Consider the following 19,484-nt stretch of genomic DNA (forward strand, 5'->3'; position numbering starts at 1 on the left):
GGCGGCAGCCCACCAGGCTCCCCCGTCCCTGGGGTTCTCCAGGCAAGAGCACTGGACACTTTAAACTTTACTTTTTAACCACCAGCTGGTCTTTGAGGTGTATCACTCTAAGAACTTTCCTCCTATTTTGTTTTTCATTATGTTACTGTAATAGACAGCATAGGAGGGTTTCCCTGGTGGCTCAGACGGTGGAAGAATCTGCCTGCAATGCAAGAGACCCAGCTTCGATCCCTGGGTCAGGAAGATCCCTTGGAGAAGGGAATGGCTACCCACTGCAGTATTCTTGCCTGGAGAATTCCAAGGACAGAGGAACCTGGTGGACTACAGTCCATGTGGTCACAAAGAGTTGGACACCCCTGAGCGTGCATGCATGCGGCCTGCTACTGCACCCGTCGCCGCTAGGTGGTGCTGCTGCTCCACCTGACTGACACACAGCCCTGGAGTGGGCCACGCGGGTTTCCAAGCGTGGGCGAATCATTTTCTTGCCTGGTCACCAAGAATGACCCAGAAAACTACGGCTAGGAATATGCCTGGAAGAGAAAGATGAAACAGGAATTGTGAGTGCCAATAATAATAAAGGTGGCAGCAACAGTTGTTGATTGTGAAGAATTAATCTCTATTTACTGAGCATGGTGGGTCCTGTTCTAGACACTGTGCACACATCATCTCTAACTGTCATACCCAGCAAAGCAGGAAACCAAGGTTCAAGGATACAAAGTGACTTGATGGTGGCCGCATGGTCGTGATTCAAATGCAGGTCTGGGGCTCCAGGGTCCTGTCCTTCCAGTCCACGCTACTGCCATAGGCTCTGGCCTCCAGAGGTCAGGGGAGGGGGAGGGAAGGCAGCAAAAGTGCCCAGTGGAGACACTGGGGAGGGACACAGCAGCACTCAAAGAACCGTGTCAGCTGACACGCCCTGGGAATAAGGAGTGGATGGAGGGGAAGAGCCAGGGCACTGAGATGCGCTGAGGCCAGTGGAGACCTGGACTTACCCTGGAGGCTGATGATGAATGTTCCTGGGAAGTAAAAGAGATAATCACAGTGTTCTAAAACGGGATTGTGGCAATGGTTGCATAACCATAAATTTACTGAGAACCAGCAAATTGTTCACTTACAATGGGTGAATTGTGGGATGTGTGCATATTCAGTAAAGCTATGAAGTTTATAATCATGAAACCAGTAGCGATGAGGGTGCCGACTCCGTGGGGCTCAGCAGTGCTCTAGGCACTGAGAGGAGAGGGTGAGTAGCGTCTCAGAGTAGAAAGGCTCACCGATGGCTGTCCAGGGTCTGTCTGAATGCTTTGGGTGTCAGGGAGCTCAGTACCTCATAAAGCAGCCCATTCTAGCTTGGGATGACTCTAACCCCTTGAAAGTTGAAATCTGTCTTTGTCTTTATCCTGTCATGCAGAATAAATCTCTCTACTTTACCATGTGCCATCTCTCACCACTCAAGGACAGTCACTGCATTCTCCCTAAGTCATTGTTATTCCATATAGAAATCCCCCTTTTTCACAGGACAAGATTTCCAGTGTTCCTGTTCTCCTGGTCTTTCCCTGCCATATTCGTTTTGATCTGTTCAGCATCCTTCCTAAAACGTGGGGACCAGCAGTGGGCCCAATATTCTGTCAGATGGCAGCCCAATGTTATAGTTAACAGATTGGATCCTAGAATTAAGGCCCTTTGGATTCAAATCCTTGCTGTTACAGATCAGCTGTGTAACCATGCTTAAAGTACAAACTTTTCTGGGCCTCTATATCTCTGTCTGTGGAGAAGGCAATGGCACCCCTCTCCAGTACTCTTGCCTGGAGAATCCCAGGGAGGGCGGAGACTGGTGGGCTTCCGTCTATGGGGTCAAACGGAGTCGGACACGACTGAAGCGACTTAGCAGTAGCAGCAGCAGCATATCTCTGTCTGAGTTATCGTCAGGGTTGTACTGAGTCTCACCTTTGGAGGGGCTCTGCTGTCCAACCTCTTTAGGTGGGCTTGGCGTTGGCTAGAGCACAGGAAAACAATCGGAAATAGCAAGCTGTCACAACTGCTAATCAGTCTAGTGTGTGCATGCTCAGTTGCTTCAGTCATGTCCGACTCTTTGCAGCCCCATGGACTGTAGCCCGCCAGGCTCCTCTGTCCATAGGATTCTCCAAGCAAGAATACTGGAGTGGGTAGCCATTCCCTTCTCCAGGGGATCTTCCCCACCCAGGGATCGAACCCAGGTCTCCTGAGTCTTCTGCATCTCAGGTGGATTCTTTATCGTTGAGCCACCAGGGAAGCCCAGTCAGCCTAGCAGATACACACAAACCCTCAGAGGAAGGGTCTCTGCCATCTCTGCCTACAGGGCTTTCCTCATGGAGCTTTGGTCCCTGGCAGAGGGGGTGTGGTAATGGGAATGGGGTGGCAGCCAACATCAGCTTGATGGGCTCATGCCCAAGTCTCTGCTTCCTTCCTTCAACATTTTTATTTGAAAAATTTTAAACACACAGTTGAAAGCACTATTTAGAAAATCTTCACCTAGATGCCACAGTTGTTCACTTTGTTCCACTGGCTCTTTAGATCTTTCTATATATACTTCTTTTGTTGAGTCCTTTGAAAATGAAATGCAGTCATCATGACCCTTTACCCCCAAGAACTTCAGCCCAGATCTCCTACATGTGAAGACATTCTGAACATAAACAGGAGATTATCATCACATCTGAGAAAAGCTGGACTCATTTCCTGATATCGTCTCCTTGCTAGTTCATATTTAAATGTCCTCAACTGGGACTTTACCGGTGGCCCAGTGGTTAAGCAGGTGTTTCCAATGCAGGGGCCATGGATTTGAACCCTGGTCAGGGATATCTATCAATCATCTTTTATAGCAGTTTTTTTTTTTAACCCCAAAATTGTATCACAATATTTGTTCATGTTTCTTTAATCGTATACACCTATTTTTTTAATGGCTTTTTTTTTTTTCTTTCGTTCTTTTGGCCACATTGCACAGCATACAGGATATTAGTTCCCCTACCAGGGATTGAACCTGTGCCCCCTTGCTGTGGAAGCACAGAGTCCTGACTACTGGACCACTAGGGAATTCCCCAGGGCATTTTTTTCAAGAGTAGACTCTTAATCTCACCCTTTATTCACAGCACAAACCCCTCCGTCAAACAACCCCCAGGGCAGGTCTCACTGGATGTCTTGTGACTCCACAATCTAGCTACTGTTATTCCAGCCATTTTCATTTGCAATCCATTCTCTTGAGAAAGAGACACTGAGACAGCCTAGCTGGTCTACATAATTCAGCCTTAGTCAGGTCAAAGGCTTCATTGGGTTGAAATTTAACCTGATTCACTGCTCATCTCTCCCTTCAGGTCCCAGGAATGTAAACACCCTGCAGATTCTCCCACCAGCGCTGTTTGTGTCTTACGATATTTCCTTCATTTCACTGACTCCACACATTATATTTCCACTCAATCTTACATACGTACTTTTCCCTCTTCCGGTACAGTAGACATCCTTTTTGATCAAAACGACACAAGAAGCATCAAGAAAACATGGGAGCACAGCACAGTACTGGCATACAGTAAGCACTCGGTAAGTATGAACTATTGTTGATGCAGCATGGGGACACTTCTTCCTCCATCCTCCTGTGTAGCTGAAGGTTGTCACTGTGCTTTGGCAGCCACTTCATGCTAATAAGGCTCATTAGCTTCTGACATTTCCAGTCTCTTTGTCAGATCTCTTCCATGAACTGTGGTGAAGCCGTGTCCCTCTTCTACATTATCTGTGCAGCTACTTTTAGGAACCTGAATGTAAGGCGAGTGCAAAGAAAAAGAGAGCTAGCCAGGCAGTCAGGCAAGGAAAGGGAAATTTATTAGAGGGAAAAGAGAGGGTAACTGGCACTTAAGGAGAACCAGCGTCCTCCCTTTCTGACAGAGTCCTTCTTATACCCTACCAGTGAAAAATTCTCTGAAGGGATGGTTATGTAGCCAGAGGTCTGGAATCTGGTGGTCTCACAGCTCTGAGAAGATAGGCACCAGTGAGATAACAGGATGCCATTTGGGCAATTTGGTCAGTCTCAAGGATCACTGTGATTTATTCTTTGTTTGCGAGGTTGGCATAATGAGCTGTCTTATCAGTGAGACCCCATGTGGACCCTATTACTAATAACTGACGTTTGTCTCTTTATTTCATCTAAGCCTTGGCCCATCGCTCTAAACTGTTGGCTTCATTTTGAATCTTGTCATTGAATGTATCAATTCTCCTGCCAAGTTTGGATTTCTGCAAATTTCGTATCAGGACTTGGGAGTCACCATCTCAATTGATTATTAGACCTATTGCATGAGACTAGCTTCCTGCCATCAGAAACCTCCTTCTGGCTTGACTTATTTGTACAAACAAATATTTCCTGAGCTCCTATAATGTGCCCTGGAGAGGGCACCATTTGATTTTTTAGATGTGGATATTCAGCCACCCACACTTTGGCTAGTCACACTTTAAATCTAGCCCTTTTCCTTCATCTCACCCATCAGGAATCCTGACAAATTCTGTCAGATGCTTTGCTAAAATTAAGTAGACAGTTTGTATAGCAATGTCTTCATGTACCACTCTGTCAATATGGAAATGAGGTCAATTTGACCAATTATCCTTAATAAGCCACATTGGCCATGAGTAACATCTGCTATCTTTGATAAGGATGCAAAACTGGTGGCTCAAATGGTGAAGAATCCAGCTGCAATGCGGGAAATCTGGGTTCGATCCCTGGGTTAGAAGATCCCCTGGAGAAGGGAAAGGCTACCCACTCCAGTATTCTTGCCTGGAGACCTCTATGGACAGAGGAGCCTGGCAGGTTACAGTCCATAGGGTTGTAAAGAGTTGGACATGACTGAGTGACTAATACTTTTTACTCTTTTTTTCAAAACCTAGCTGACTACAGGTCAACAGCAGACATACCAATCTGTGATTTCCAGAATCCATTCTCTGTCAAATCTGAGCAATGTTCCCCCATCTCCAGTTTTTTTCCCCTCCCTCTCAGCTTTATGATTTCTCAATATTTACCAGTAGAGGTTCTACAATCAGACTGGAAAATTTTCAGAAACATTTAGTTGGCATCAAGAGCTCATGCCAAGCAGTAGAGCTCTCCTTGGGTACTGCATTGTCTGTCTTTGGTCCCAATTATTCCATAGTCATGTTTGTTAACCTTTCCAGGTTGAATATTATTCTCTTTAACAAAGGAAATGGAAGAAAATTAGGAGAAATAAGGCTTTAACTTTTTTCAGTCTTTTATTACCATCACGTCATCTGCCTTGAACTATTATTCTTGCCCTGACAAAATTTAGCTTTGAAAGCCTGCCTTTGCTACATTTACATTTTATTACAAGCTCTCAACATTCTGAGATACAATACTACTTACTACTGATAATAATATGAATTAATGTTTGTTGAATATATAACTGTGTTCTAGGCACTGTGCTAAATGTCTTACACATATTCATCTCATTAATAAACATTTTTGAAATGATCCATTCTTATACTTTGTCCTTTAGTTTTGTTCATTCACATCCTCTTAAAATCTGAGTCTAGTCACAAGCTCCTGGTGCAACCCTTGCATTTATTAAAAAGCTGTACCTCCTTATTTTCTTCTGGGTGGGTGGGTCCTGCCTCTGAAGCTGGGATGACCCAGGTACAAAGGAGTCCTGCCTTCCAAGACCTGCCTGCAGCAGGGGTGGTTCCCTGGGGCTGGATGGATGATGCAAAGTCTTGACTTAGGGTAACTGATGCCTTTGTATGGGAAGTCCAGTTCAATCACTCAGTCCTGTCCGACTCTTTGTGACCCCACGGACTGCAGCATGCCAGGCTTCTCTGTCCATCACCAATTCCCAAAGCTTATGCAAACTCACGTCCATCGAGTCAGTGATGCCATCCAACCATCTCATCCTCTGTCGTCCCCTTCTCCTCCTGCCTTCAATCTTTCCTAGCATCAGGGTCTTTTCTAATGAGTCAGTTCTTCACATCAGGTGGCCAAAGTATTGGAGTTTCAGCTTCAGCATCAGTCCTTCCAATGAATATTCAGGACTGATCTCCTTTAGGATGGACTGGTTGGATCTCCTTGCAGTCCAAGGGACTCTTAAGAGTCTTTTCCAATGCCACAGTTCAAAAGCATCAATTCTTTGGCACTCAGCTTTCTTTACAGTCCAACTCTCATATCCATACATGACTACGGAAAAACCATAGCTTTGACTAGCTTTGTAAGGGAAGGAAGAAGCTAAAAATTAACCAAGGAAGGGTGCCAAAGGTGGACAGGCAGACTGAGCATCAAGACCGAGAATGCAGGGGAAAGGAGTCTGACGGTTAAAGTCTGGGAAGCTTGGATCTGGTCAGGAAGCCGAGGGAAGGAAGTCCTTCCAGGTGGGGGCTGTACCAGTATGAACTGATCTACGAAAGTTCATTTTAAGAGTCAGTTTCTCTGGGCTAAGGAATGCCCAGCTAACTGATAAAATGGTATTTCTGGGCATGTCTGTTGAGGGTATTTCCAGAAAGGATTCGTGCTTGACTCAGTAGACTGAGTAAAATAGATTCATCCTCACCCACATGGGCTTGCTGGCATCATCCAACCCGACAAGGGGTATAACAGGGCAAAAAGGTGGAGGAAGGGCGGATTCTTTCTCTTCTTGAGCTGAGACATCCATCTCTCCTGCCCTCAGACATCGGAATTGGAGCTCCTGGTCCTTGACCTTGGCCTCCAGGACTTAAACCAAGCTGTCCCTCCTTTGGCCTCCTGTATGCTGCCAGGCCCTGGTCCTCCAGCTTGCAGACAGCAGAACATGGCCTATCCCAACCTCCATCATCAAGTAAACCATTTCTCACAATAAATCTCCTCTCATACATCACTTTGTATCCTACTGAATCTGTTCCTCTGGAGAACCCCAAGGTACCATCTTTTCTTTTTCTCAACGAGGGTCAGAAATGAGTCCAGAGGAGTGGCCTATCTCCACCACTTTCTCAACCTGCTGAGGACTGAGGCCAGCACCAAACAGGTAGGACCTGACAGGACACTCTTCTTTTAGCAGAATGGTTCTTTCTTATGATTTCCTGACAGCCAACTTTCTCCTCACTCCTGAACCTTGACTCTGTTCCATGCTGTGATTTGCATTAAAAAAAAAAATAAATATATACATATATATATATATATATATAGCCTCCTCACTGTGCTGTCAACTCTTGAAGATAGGGGTGTTTTTTTTTTTTTTTTTTTCAAAATTGCCTCCTAGGACCTAATGCTGGGTAGGTGTTTAACAAATATGTGTTGAGTTCGTGAATGAAATCAAAATGCTCCCCTTCTGCTTTTCTGGCTGGGTCATGTAGAGAAAAGTCCCAGGGCAATACCATGTCTAGTTCTTTCTCCTTTCACTGATCTTAGGAATTCTCCATGATTCATCTGGTCTCAGATATGTGGATTTCCAGGCAAATGATTTACACACAAAGACTGCTCAATATATGTTACTTGCTCATCTAAACAGAGACTCCAGAAGAGACTAATACACTCCAAAGAAGCAAATATTACTCTTTTTAAGGCTTCCCAATGCAAAGCAAACATTGTAGGGATGAGTATGCAGAAGGCAGCAGATAAATATTTGGTGACTACTTAGGCAGTATAAATATGTAAAATGTAAATTAGAAAGGAAGAGAGTTGCATTATAGATAATCAAATAATGAAGTTATTCAGGATGGTAGGATCTACCTGAGCTCTGGGTATTGAAGAGGAAACATTGGCTGGCAAGGCAGATCTTCCTAGTAATTAGACTTCAATTAGGATAATATTGCAATTAGCCTCGGATATTAGAGCAGGTATCTTCTATTCTTAGAACAAACTCCTGGGGGATTTTAGGTTGGGTGGTAAAAACAAGTTGTCCCAGGAATAAATAAATTCACTAGGAACCACTTCTGAGTGAACCCTCCCCGCGTGGCTAATAGAAGCCAACCGTCTTTGTACACTTGATTGGGTTACTTTGTTTTGTATCAATGACACTTAAACACAAGCTGGAGAATCTGGATGGCCAATTAACAGAACAGCGCTCAGGAAATGAGAAGTTCTCAATTTCAGAAAAATCAGTGATTTCAGGCAGCTCAAGTGTCTTCTGCCTCATTAGGGCAGACAGCCTCAGCCTCCAAGTTCTGGCTGACAAGGACTTGCTGTGAAGACCGGCACCAAAGGGACTGAAAAAATAAGATGCTCAATTATCTTGCCAGTTATTGAAATTTTTTTTTAAACCCACCTCACTCCAACAATTCCATTTAAATAGCTCAATTTCCTGTGTTTTAATCTGCTGACAGATCCAGAAGGACGGGCTGTCTGGGGGTGTCTGCTCTCCCTGGTTGGGATGGATATGGTTTGACAGGTTCAAGGTCCTCTCTGCCTGTGACAGCCACGAATTCTTGCTCTTTGACCCCTCCAACCAGCAGATTTTCACCTCATTCATTCCATCCCATCCACCACACTTCTTCTGTTTCTTCCGTGACAGGAGAGGAAAGTACACAGAGTTTTTTGTCAAAGGGCCTGAGCTGGAATCTCATCTGGCTCCACTGCCAATTAGTTAGGTTTTAGTTTTCTGAGGCTCAGTTTCTCTGTCTACAAAATGGGTACAACAATGTCCTCCCAAAGCACTCAGAAGGCTTCTGGAAAGGGCGGTGCCTATGTGACTCACCTAAGCTTTATAGAGCAGTCTGGGTGCTGGTGTGGAGCCCACAGCCATTACCAGACACTAACTGATGATTGACAGCCATTAGGACCAGCCCCAGAAGCCTCCACGTTGAAGCCGTGTTCCCTGTAGATGGCGCTCTGGCCCGCAGAATCCTGCTTGTGATAAACGGGGCAGGTGGGACCACACTGGGAGTTTGACAGTCGGTGGGTCCAGCCTGAGTTTCCACTTCCTGTATGTCCTGAGTTTCCACTTCCTGTGCGTACTGAGTGCGTGCCCCACAAAAGGCCTCCCACCGACGCATTTGGTTTTTCATAGGACCGTGTGTGCGCGCTCAGTTGCTCAGTCGTGTCTGACTCTTTGTGACCCCATGGACTGTAGCCCGCCAGGCTCCTCTGTCCATGGGTTATCCTGGCAGGAACAGTGCGGTGGGTTGCCATTTCCTTCTCCAGGGGATCTTCCCGACCCAGGGATCGAATCCGCATCTCCTGTGGCTCCTACATTGGCAGGCAGAGTCTTTACCACAGAGCCACCTGGGAAGCCCTCTCGTAGGACCAATTCCCTACTAAATCAGGAATCCTCCTTTTTGCCTTTTCTGCCCTTTCCAGTGGACGGAGCAGTGGGTCTCACCACTTCCTCTGCCCAGGCCTCTCCTGCCTGCCCATGCCCTTTGACCCCTGCAGCAGGCAGTGCCTCTGCAGCTCCTTCAATCCCTTTGGGGCATATTAGCACTCAGGTCACTCCCCAGGCCTCTTCCCTTGTGATGGAGGCTGCCATCTCTGCTCTTGGAAACGTCCTTATTTTGATCTTGTTTCTCATATGAGATGGAGCTATGCAGTCTGAGAAAGCATCTAAGCCAGGGCCAAAAGAGAGGGGCTCCAGGCTTCGTGTGTCACTAAGAAGACAAAGGCTGAAGGACATGGCTTGGCTCCAACAGGGGAGGTCAGACCAGAATCCCAGCCCACCAGCTAGCGCTGTGTGACCGGGGGATGCCCTCAGCCTCCCTTCCCTCCCACACACAGAAGAGAATAAGACCTGCCCTCTAGGATGCAGTAACAAAGACTCAATAGGGTGAGCTGAGCAGTGGGCTTGGCAGGGTGTCAGGCACAAGGCGATATTCACATGAGGGTGATTACTATTCAGTATAGAGTAGAGGTGATGGGTTGGGGACCTCTGACCAGGGAGAAGACAAGGCTAGCTAGTGAGCAAGGACTGGGAGGAAAGTTACGATAGGTTCTGGAGAGGCAAGTCCTTGGTGGCCTTTGAAAGCCACTGTGGGGACCCACCCTCATTCAGCTGACCCTCTGGGAGTAGGGGGCCAATGGCTGGGATCTGGGCACGGGGCATGGTGAGCCAACTGTCTGTCCAGCTGTTTTTGCAACAAAAAAGAGATGGTGTCAGAGCCTTTGAGAGCTGAGCTCCTTTGACTTGTAGCAGACAGCAGAGACCAAGGCCCCCTGGAAACTGACACCCTCCATATGGACAGCTCTCCGGCCAGCACACTGCAGGAGCCTGTGGGCGCAGGGTCTCGTCTGCAGAAAGCCCATGCAAAGTCTGGAGGGCCAGAGCCTGCGCTAAGCAGATCATGAGGGGATGGGCTCCGTCTCACCCTCCTGGTCAGCGATCCCTGTCCCCCAGGGACTCTGTCTCCTCTGTGTCCCTTGAAGATATTCCCTCCCCCGGCTGTGGGATTTCCCACCCTGCATGGTTAGAGGAGCAGGTTCTTCTGGGTTCACAGCCAGCTGCCATGTGCATTAGCACATTAACTTTGAGCAAGTTTCTGAGCCCTTTTTCTTTCAGTTTCCTAAACTGCAAAATGGAGTTATGAGGGTCCACGAAGTTAATATATGAGGTGTTGCAACAGGGCCTGGGGTTTACCACGTGCCTATAGGTGTGATCTGGGACCACTGTGTGTGCCTGGGGTCCTCCGGGCCCCAACATCTCATCTCCCATTTGAAAATCAATCTCCCTGTCTCTCTTTCTCTGTTACTTTTCTTGGCATAGTTTTCATTAAATGAATATGTTATGAAGGGCCTGCCACATGCCAGGCACTGGGGAGAGGAAAGTGTTGGGGACACAGAGTTGGGATATACGGTGAGCCCTGGATGGGATTCTCCAAAGCTGTGATTTGTCCACCCTGCTGCTCTTTGCGCCATCGTGATGATGGAGACAGTGGTTCAGGCCTTGAAGACTAGCCCAACCCAGCCCCCACAGAGACAGAGCTGCCTCAGCCCTCAGCCTCCAGGGAGAGCTGGCAGTTCTAGGGAAGGGAGAGGGGCTGCAGAGGAAAGCTGGGAGTCTGTCTGGGAGTCACTGGGGCTGGTGGCTGACAGCATGGCTGTCAGCTCAGGAGTCCTTCATCCAGGGACCGTGAGCCTCTGCTCTGCTGATGACAGAGCTGTCACTCACAGGACACCATGGAACCTGCAGGACCAGACACGGCTGTCTCTTCTCTGACAGGGTGACATTTGCCACGGGGGCCTGGGGAGCTCTGAGGGGAGAGCTGGGTTACCCTCCCCCAACTCAGGTTCACACAGTTGTGTGAACTCCCAGGGTCACACAGAAATGTCCTGACACAGCCCAGCACCCTTGCACAGGCCATTCCCTCTGCCGAGCCTGCTCTCCCCTGCCTTGGGCCTTCTCCATTGGACGACATCTCAGGCGTCCTTCAAGACTCAGTTCCCGGGACCCCTCTTCTGGGATGCCTTCTTCAGGGCCCCAGGATGGAAGGCATTCCGACCTCCTCCACGCTGCTGTGACGTCCACAGTGGTCACAGTGAGTGATGGTTATTGGTTTAGGTGTCTGTTCCTCCTGCCATACACAGACTAAAGGCTAGGCCTCCCCTCTCTCTGTGTCAGCGCCCCACAAACGTGTGCTGAGGAGTGGATTGCTGCTGCCATCACCCACCGGCACAGTCTCGACCCTGAACAGGATCCAGTTCCTGCCTCACGCCTGGCCTATGGCCACAGACCGCTCTAGCGAAGGGCTGGGGTTTCGAAGGCCTGCTGGATAGAAGGATCTAGAATGAGGGGGCATTTTCCTAGTGAGGACCCACTCTAAGCTCTTCTTTTCCTAATGAACCAGGAGAGACTGTTTGGAATTATCTCCAAATGTGCACGATGGATTTGAGCTCTGAGCTAGCTAAACCTCTTATTCCCTTCTGAGGTGACCCGCAAAACGTAAACTGCACCCACCAAACAGGGAAACGAGACAGGGTTTCCCAGACAGAGATCTAGGGAGGCCTCCCACAGACCACAGAGGGGGAAAACAGAAATCAGTTTCATTTCAATTTTGTAATCGGAGACACAAAGTGTTCCACATGTTTGCTCTTAAGATGGAGAAGAGAGAACAGAAAATGACAATAAATGAAGGAAGCAATTAGGAAAAAGATCCCTCTCATTCTGCAGGAAGAGGAAAGAAAGGAGGGGAGAGTGCAGAAATCATGACATGAAAGAAGAGAGGGGCCTAGAGAGAGAGGGTCTTTGAGAACACCGGAAGAGATGAACATAAAAACACACATACCTACACACACAGAGACATATACAAACACACAGACACACACACACAGAATACAGACACACAAATAGACACACAGACAGACACATACATATAGATACACAGACACATACACAGACAGACATACACACACAGACATACAAACACAAACACACATACAAACACATAGACACACACACAGACATACACACAGAATTCAGACACAGATAGACACAGATACAAAGACGCGGACATACACAGATATACAGACACATAGACACACAGACCCACACACACATGCACAATGCTTGATCTCATCAAGGACAGACTGTCTAAAATTTGTTGTTTGTTGTTTTTACCATTGAAGGAGGCAATTTGGGACTTATTTCTCTGTTGTTTTCTGACCTCTAGAGTGAAAAGTTGTCAGTGAGAAGTCTGATGCTATTCATTGTATTGATCTCCTTTTCTTAAAATCTCATCTTTTCCCAACTCTGGAAACTCTTAATATTTTCTTTTATCTTCATGCGCATCACCATGAAAGCAGTGTTGGCCTCCATCCATTCATGTGTTAGATGCTCAATGGGCTTTAAACCTGGAAATGCAAGTCCTTCAATCCTGGGAAATTTTGTGGTATTATGTCTTTGATAATAAATTCCCCTCCACTCTCTCTATTCTGTCTTTCTTGTGTCGTGCCTTCTAGGTAGAGCTTCTATTTTCTCTATTTTTTTCCTCTCCATTATTTTCCATACTTTTTTTTCCCACTTTCTGAAAGGTTTCCTTGTCTTTATCTTCCAAACCCTTCCATTGACTATTTTATTTCTGCTATCATATTTCCAATATCTGAAGGTTTTCTCCTTTTGTTTCTGATGATTCCCTTAAGAAAATGTTTTTATTTATTTATTTGGCTATGATAGGTCTTAGTTGCAGCATGTGGGATCTAGCTCTGTGACCAGGGATCAAACCCGAGCCCCCTGCATTGGGAGCATGGAGTTTTAGCGACTGGACCATAAGGGAAGTCCCTGATTATTCCCTTTTTTATAACAGTATTTTGGGAGTACAATTTACATAACATAACATTCATCCATTTTAAGTGTATCATGCAGTGATTTTTGGTAAATTGACAGAGATGTGTAGCCATCACCACTGTCTGCTTTGGATTTTTCCTTTTCGTATTATCTTTTGTTCTAGTTTCACTAGTGAAATCTCTCATCTCTCTAAAGATATGCATGGCCAATCCTTTGATGTTTTATTTCCTCCACTTTCCTCTCTTCGGTTGTGGATCCGCTGGTTTCAATTCCTATCTTTCATGTTGGAGACATTTCTCAAGTTCTTGGTTGTCCTTTGCAGTCCACTAATATTTAAGAGTAAAGTCTTAAGAAGCCATTCTGTATGGATGTCATTTGTCACTTGATGAGTTTCACCATAGGAGCTATATAGGGGCCATTTTTGGGGGGCTCCCCAAATGTCAGGAGCCAGTCTTTTCTAGGGGCTATTGACTTTCTTCAAAGAAGAATCCAGCAACAGCCTCTGTGGGGTGGAGGTGGATGAATGGGTGGGGTCATGCAGGTCAGTTGCCAATATCCCTGGAGCTGTGTGCCGCTGGGGGCTGGAGGGGGTAAAACCATTTGTAGATAGGCTTTCATTTAATTCTCCTATTTTCCCTCTGGTGCTCTTCTACTGTTCCTGTTGATTTGGGCTTTAGACTCTCCATTTCTCTACTGAATAAACCCCCTTCTGGGGTGGGGAAAGGTATCACTTGGCTGTACCAAATGGGTGTGGGGACCTGGGGCATCTTTCTACTGACTCCCCAGTTTCCAGGTGGCCTGAATCCCTGTTTCCAGTTCTACAGCTCATCCTTGTCTTCTGCAGTTCCCAGTCAGTGCTACAACTCCTGTGTCTTGCCAAAATTCCACAGCTTGAATTGGCTCTGTTCTTATTAGCATCCCCCTGTGTAGGCACATGGTATTCAGATTTCTCAGTTCTGATAATTCCTCCACCTGCTTTCCATCTTCCAAAACTCTGTTGACATCTTTTATTTTTTTTTCTCTCATTCTTTTCCTTCTTGTGGCCTTATAACTTTTTTAGTACCTTGACGCACATTTTAGTGGAGTTTCAGAAACAATGATAAATCCATCTGTTCAATTTGCCAAGTTTAACCTGTGGGGTTAAAGATTTTTTCATGCAATATGGTGTTTTTTCAGCTATAAACATAAGGAAAAACAAGAGGAGGTCTCCTGTATGCTATACCAAATATGTTATGGATTCTTTTCTTATCAGAGTGATCGTTCTAATCTGGGTCACGTGTTCTTAAAGAGAAACTGGGAAACAGGGAAATCCTGAGAAAGGAGCCTGAGCTAATCAGAGGGATGGACTTTGAATCCAGGGAAAAGTTGGAAGGTGTTGGTGATGTTTAGCTGGGAGAGGAGACTCAGGGATGGTTTAGTGATTCATCTGAATTAATTTTCCTTAAAGTGATTTATGCCCCATTCCCCACTCTCCTATTGTGTTCACAAGAATTCTTTTTTTTTTTTTTTAAAGCCACAAGGCATGTGGGATCTTAGTTCTTCAACCAAGGGATCGAACCTTCCTCCCCTACATTGGAAGCATGGAGTCTTAACCATTGGACCACCAGGAAAGTCCCAATATGAACTTCTAAATTACCATGGTATGTAAAACAAACAAACACAAAAAATTACCGTGGAAGAGGCATCCTACACTTGAGAGAGAGGTGGATAGGGGAGAGACCAAGACCGTATTAATCAGGGTAGGTTAGGCTATGCTGCAGTAACAACAAAATGGTGGAATTTCGGTATCTTAACACCATAAAGGTTCATTCCTCTTTCATTTCACCATCTTGTCCCTGCTTGGTAGCTTCCTGCAAAAGTGGCTCAGGGACCCAGGCTACATCCATCTCATGGCTATGTCATTTGGAACACATCGTTTTCAAGGTTCTGCAGGAGAGGAGAAGGACTGGAAGATCACACGAGATGTTTGTAAAGGCCAAGACTGGAAGAGGTTTATATCACTTCTTACCCACCCATTGGCCAGAACTCTGTCACATGGTCCCAAATTACCTTTAAGGGAGGATAGGAAGGACAGTCTTCCTGGAGGAGAATGCAGTGTGATAAGGATGTTGCATTGTCTCTGCCATCTGTCTTCTAGGTTTTCTGAGGGAGATGCCAGTATTCTCAGGGGAAAGGAAGATACGGTTTCTATATCCACAGTGCCTGAAAAGAGGAAATGATGTTCAGTTACAGTAGGAGGTGGGGACTTCCTGGTGGTCAGTGGTTAAGAATCAGTCTGCCAATACAGGAGACATGGCTTCATTCCCTGGTTGGTGAACTGGGATCCCACGTGCTGCAGGGGGACTAAGCCTGCGTGCCACAGCTGCAGAGCCAGATACCACAGCTGCTAAACCCATGTGCTCTGGAGCCCTTATGCCACAGTGAGGAGCCCACACATGGCAACAAAAGATCTCACATTTTGCAACTGAGACCAGACACATACAAATTAAAAAAAAATTTTTTTTTTTAAAGGAGGAGGCAGCATAAAGAGAACTTGCTTGGTTTTATGGGAGTCAGACATTAGAATGGGCAATGGGAAGGTGACATCTCCCCTTGCAGATCCCTTAGAAAAGACTTCCTGGGAGTTGATGGATCTACCTGCTTGAGGGATGTACCAGATACTCTTTTAGGATTCCACCCAATTCTTGGATTCTGCTCTCAAATAGGCAGAGTTTGTAAAGATGGAGGACAAGGACCAGGGGTGGATCCAGGTGTTGTGAAGCCTGAAGTTTACACTACTTTGGATGGCTTCTGTAAGAAACATAATGCAAACTTATGGACACAAAACTAGATGCAGGACCTGGAAGGGGCCCTTGCAAGTAGAGGGCCTCAAGTATAAACGTCTTAGCTTTCTGATAAGTTTTCCTCTGCTGGGAAAGGTCCATTGCTCATTGGAACAAACAGATTCCAACACATCTTCTTCCAACAGACTTGCTCTTCCAGATTTGAGATCACCCTCAAGATTTTTTTCTCAGCCAAAAACTTGTTGAATGCCAATCATGATTTAACTCAGCAAAAAGCTTCTGAATGCCTACTACAAACAAGGCACTGGCCTGGGCACATTGGTACCTGCCTCTGTCACAGGACTGAGCTGGGGACCAGCCCAGGGGTTGTCAGTCCTGATTTGAAATGCTCTTGAGTTTGTGCAGGCAGCATCAGGGCAGAGGAGGAGGATGGGCAGAGAAAGCCCAAGGGGAGAACAGGGCCACGTATGACCTGAGGACATGGCTGGGGGATGGGGGGCAGTCATCTGTGGACGTCAAGCTCCTATGTGCAGAGGAAAAAATCCCTGCTGCTGTCTGTCTTGCTTCTAAAAGGAAAGGTTCCTGCAGAAGCCTGCTGTGCATCGGGAGGCTCGGCTGTTTCCTGCGACCCCTCCGTCAGATGCATCACTCCTCTCCGGGGGCTGGAGTCACTGCAAAGAGTCAGCAGTCTGAGCTCAGACACTTGATCTGGAGCCCAGCTGTCAGCCCTGTCCTCGTCGCTGTCCCTGGCTCTGTCCTCTGGGAAACTTTTTGAGCTGATCGAACTGCAGCATCTGGAAAACTCCACAGCAATGTTAAGTCCTGTATACATCTTCCAAGAGTTCTTTTTTTTTTTCTCTTGGATTTTTTTTTTTTTTTTAATGGAAGAGAGTCACACACCAACAGTGGTTTCTGAAGCCCCTTCTCTAGTCCAGAGTCCAGGTCATGGATGCGCTGGGCAACCCTGATGGACACTTTGGTCTCTCCAGGCCTCTTTTTCCTCATCTGTAAAATTGAGAAAATAACCCCTCTGAAGGGTGACCTTCACTGTGGTCAAGGTCAGTATGGGTCTAGGAGAGGGGAGAAAGTGAAAGTGAAGTCGCTCAGTGGTGTCCGACTCTTTGCGACCCCATGGACTGTAGCCTACCAGGCTCCTCTGTCCATGGGATTTTCCAGGCAATAGTACTGGAGTGGATTGCCATTTCCTTTTCCAGGGGATCTTCCCAACCCAGGGATCAAACCCGGGTCTCCCGCATTATAGACAGACGCTTAACCGTCTGAGCCACACTGATATCTCACAGTCTATCCGCTGGTCCAGCCACACAGTTGCTAGCCAGGGGTCCCAGTCAGTGAGGAAGAATGGAGATAATTGGGCAGGTAGGGTTCTTGGAAGCTCCGAATTTGCTTTATGGTTTGTGATGTTCTTGCATGATTTGCATTGGGCCAGGCCTGGTAAGGCTGGATGGAGGGAATAAAAATAATCAACATCGCAGTGATTTTCCTGAAAATTTTTATATGGAGACATATTGTACTGAACACAGGCCTGAAAACACATTTTAAAAGGCTTTCTAATGAGGCAAATGGAAAACAACTCATATGAGATATACCTCCATGGCAGAGAAGACTATTAGGGGGCAACAGAGGTTGCCTCAAACAAAAAAAGTAGGCTGAAGAAGACCCTGGGGTGAAAGGGGTGATATCAGGGTGGCCAGGGAAGGCCTGGGGAGGGCTGGTTTGGGGTCCCCTCCAGGATTCACTATGACCCTGATTTCTACCAAGAAACCCCAGAGCCCTGCCCTCTGCTCTTCACACTAGTTGCTTCCCAAACTTCTTGGGTGATACCTAATTTGGGGTCTAAATGCCTTTTTAGGCTTTCTTCATGGTCCCACTCCAGTACTCTTGCCTGGAAAACCCCATGGACAGAGGAACCTGGTAGGCTGCAGTCCATGGGATCGCGAAGAGTCGGACACGTCTGAGCAACTTCACTTCCACTTTTCACTTTCATGCATTGGAGAAGGAAATGGCAACCCACTCCAGTGTTCTTGCCTGGAGAATCCCAGGGACGGTGGAGCCTGGTGGGCTGCCGTCTATGGGGTCACACAGAGTCGGACATGACTGAAGCGACTTAGCAGCAGCAGCAGCAGCAGCATGAACTTTTGTAGATGCCAAACTGTTGATATAGGCAACACTGTTTGTGTGTGAAAAAGTTGAAGATGGGCCTGAGTTTTCTCCTGATTCTCCCATGGGTTCAGGACCCGGGACAGAAGCCCTCACTCTAGACCAGGGTCCCCAACTTCCGGGATCTAATACCTGATGATCTGAGGTGGAGCTGCTGTAATCATAATAGAAATAAAGCACTCAATAAATGCAATGCACTTGAATGATCCCCAAAACATCCCCCACCCCACCCCCATCCCTGGTGGGGACGGGGACTTGTCTTCCACAAATCCAGTCCCTGGTGTCAAAAGTGTTGGGGACTGCTCTTCTAGACCATGCTGGGGGACAGGAGAAGATGGGCAGCTGAATCACTGGGAGGGTGGAAAATAGACCACTCCCAACTTTAGAGACAGCTGGGTACCCAAAGGAAGATGGAAACTTGAACCTCAGAATGCACTTTCCTTTATGAAGTCTGTCTCTGTGGCAGTTATGATCCCCGGCAAGTAGCAAGTGCCTCCAATAGATGGACCCATGTGGAGCCCCTGATTGGCACCCAAGGTAAGCCTGGCCCTGCAGTGGGTGCAGGATGCAGGAAGAAGATTAGACATGGCTCATCTCTGTCTGTGGGACTCCCAAGTCTAAGAGTCTAGGTGCCCTGAGAAATGACAATGCAGTGTGGCATGTGCTATCAAGGACGGTGAAAGAAGGTCAGGTTGCACTGAGGGAGGGAAGTTGCACTGATCTGAAAACTGGAAGGCTACCCCAGAAGGTGAGCAGTATGGGCCCCTAGGACCTAAAAGACTGGGGTGTGAGACCAGGCTGTGTGACCTCCGGGAACCTCAGTTTTCTCTTCTATACAATATGCTGAGAACTACTCATAGAGTTGTTAGGAGAGGCAGATGAAATAATGGTCACACAGCATCTCCATGGATTGGACCTTAGATCTGACTTTTGGAAAAATCTAGAAACTGCAAGGGGAGCATGGGTAAAGGCATGACTCGGGAGGGTACATTGTACTGACTCAGTGATTAAGGGAGACTGCTCCCCACCCTTTTTTTTGGGGGGGGGGCACACTGCATAGCATGTGAGATCTTAATTCCCTGAACAGGGATTGAACCCTCACTCCTGCAGTGGAAGTGCAGAGTCTTATCCACTGGATCACCAGCGAAGTCCCTCCTTTTTTTAAAAAAAATTATTTATTTACTTATTTATTTAGGCTCTGTCAGGTCTTAGTTCTGGCATGTGCATCTAGTTCCCCAACCGGGGATTGAACCCAGGTCCCCTGCATTGGAAGCATGAAGTCTTGGCTACTGGATAGCCAGGGAAGTCCCAGACTGCTCCATTTGGATGG

This window comes from Bos taurus, chromosome 19 (assembly GCF_002263795.3).
Source record: "Bos taurus isolate L1 Dominette 01449 registration number 42190680 breed Hereford chromosome 19, ARS-UCD2.0, whole genome shotgun sequence".
Taxonomy (NCBI): Eukaryota; Metazoa; Chordata; class Mammalia; order Artiodactyla; family Bovidae; genus Bos; species Bos taurus.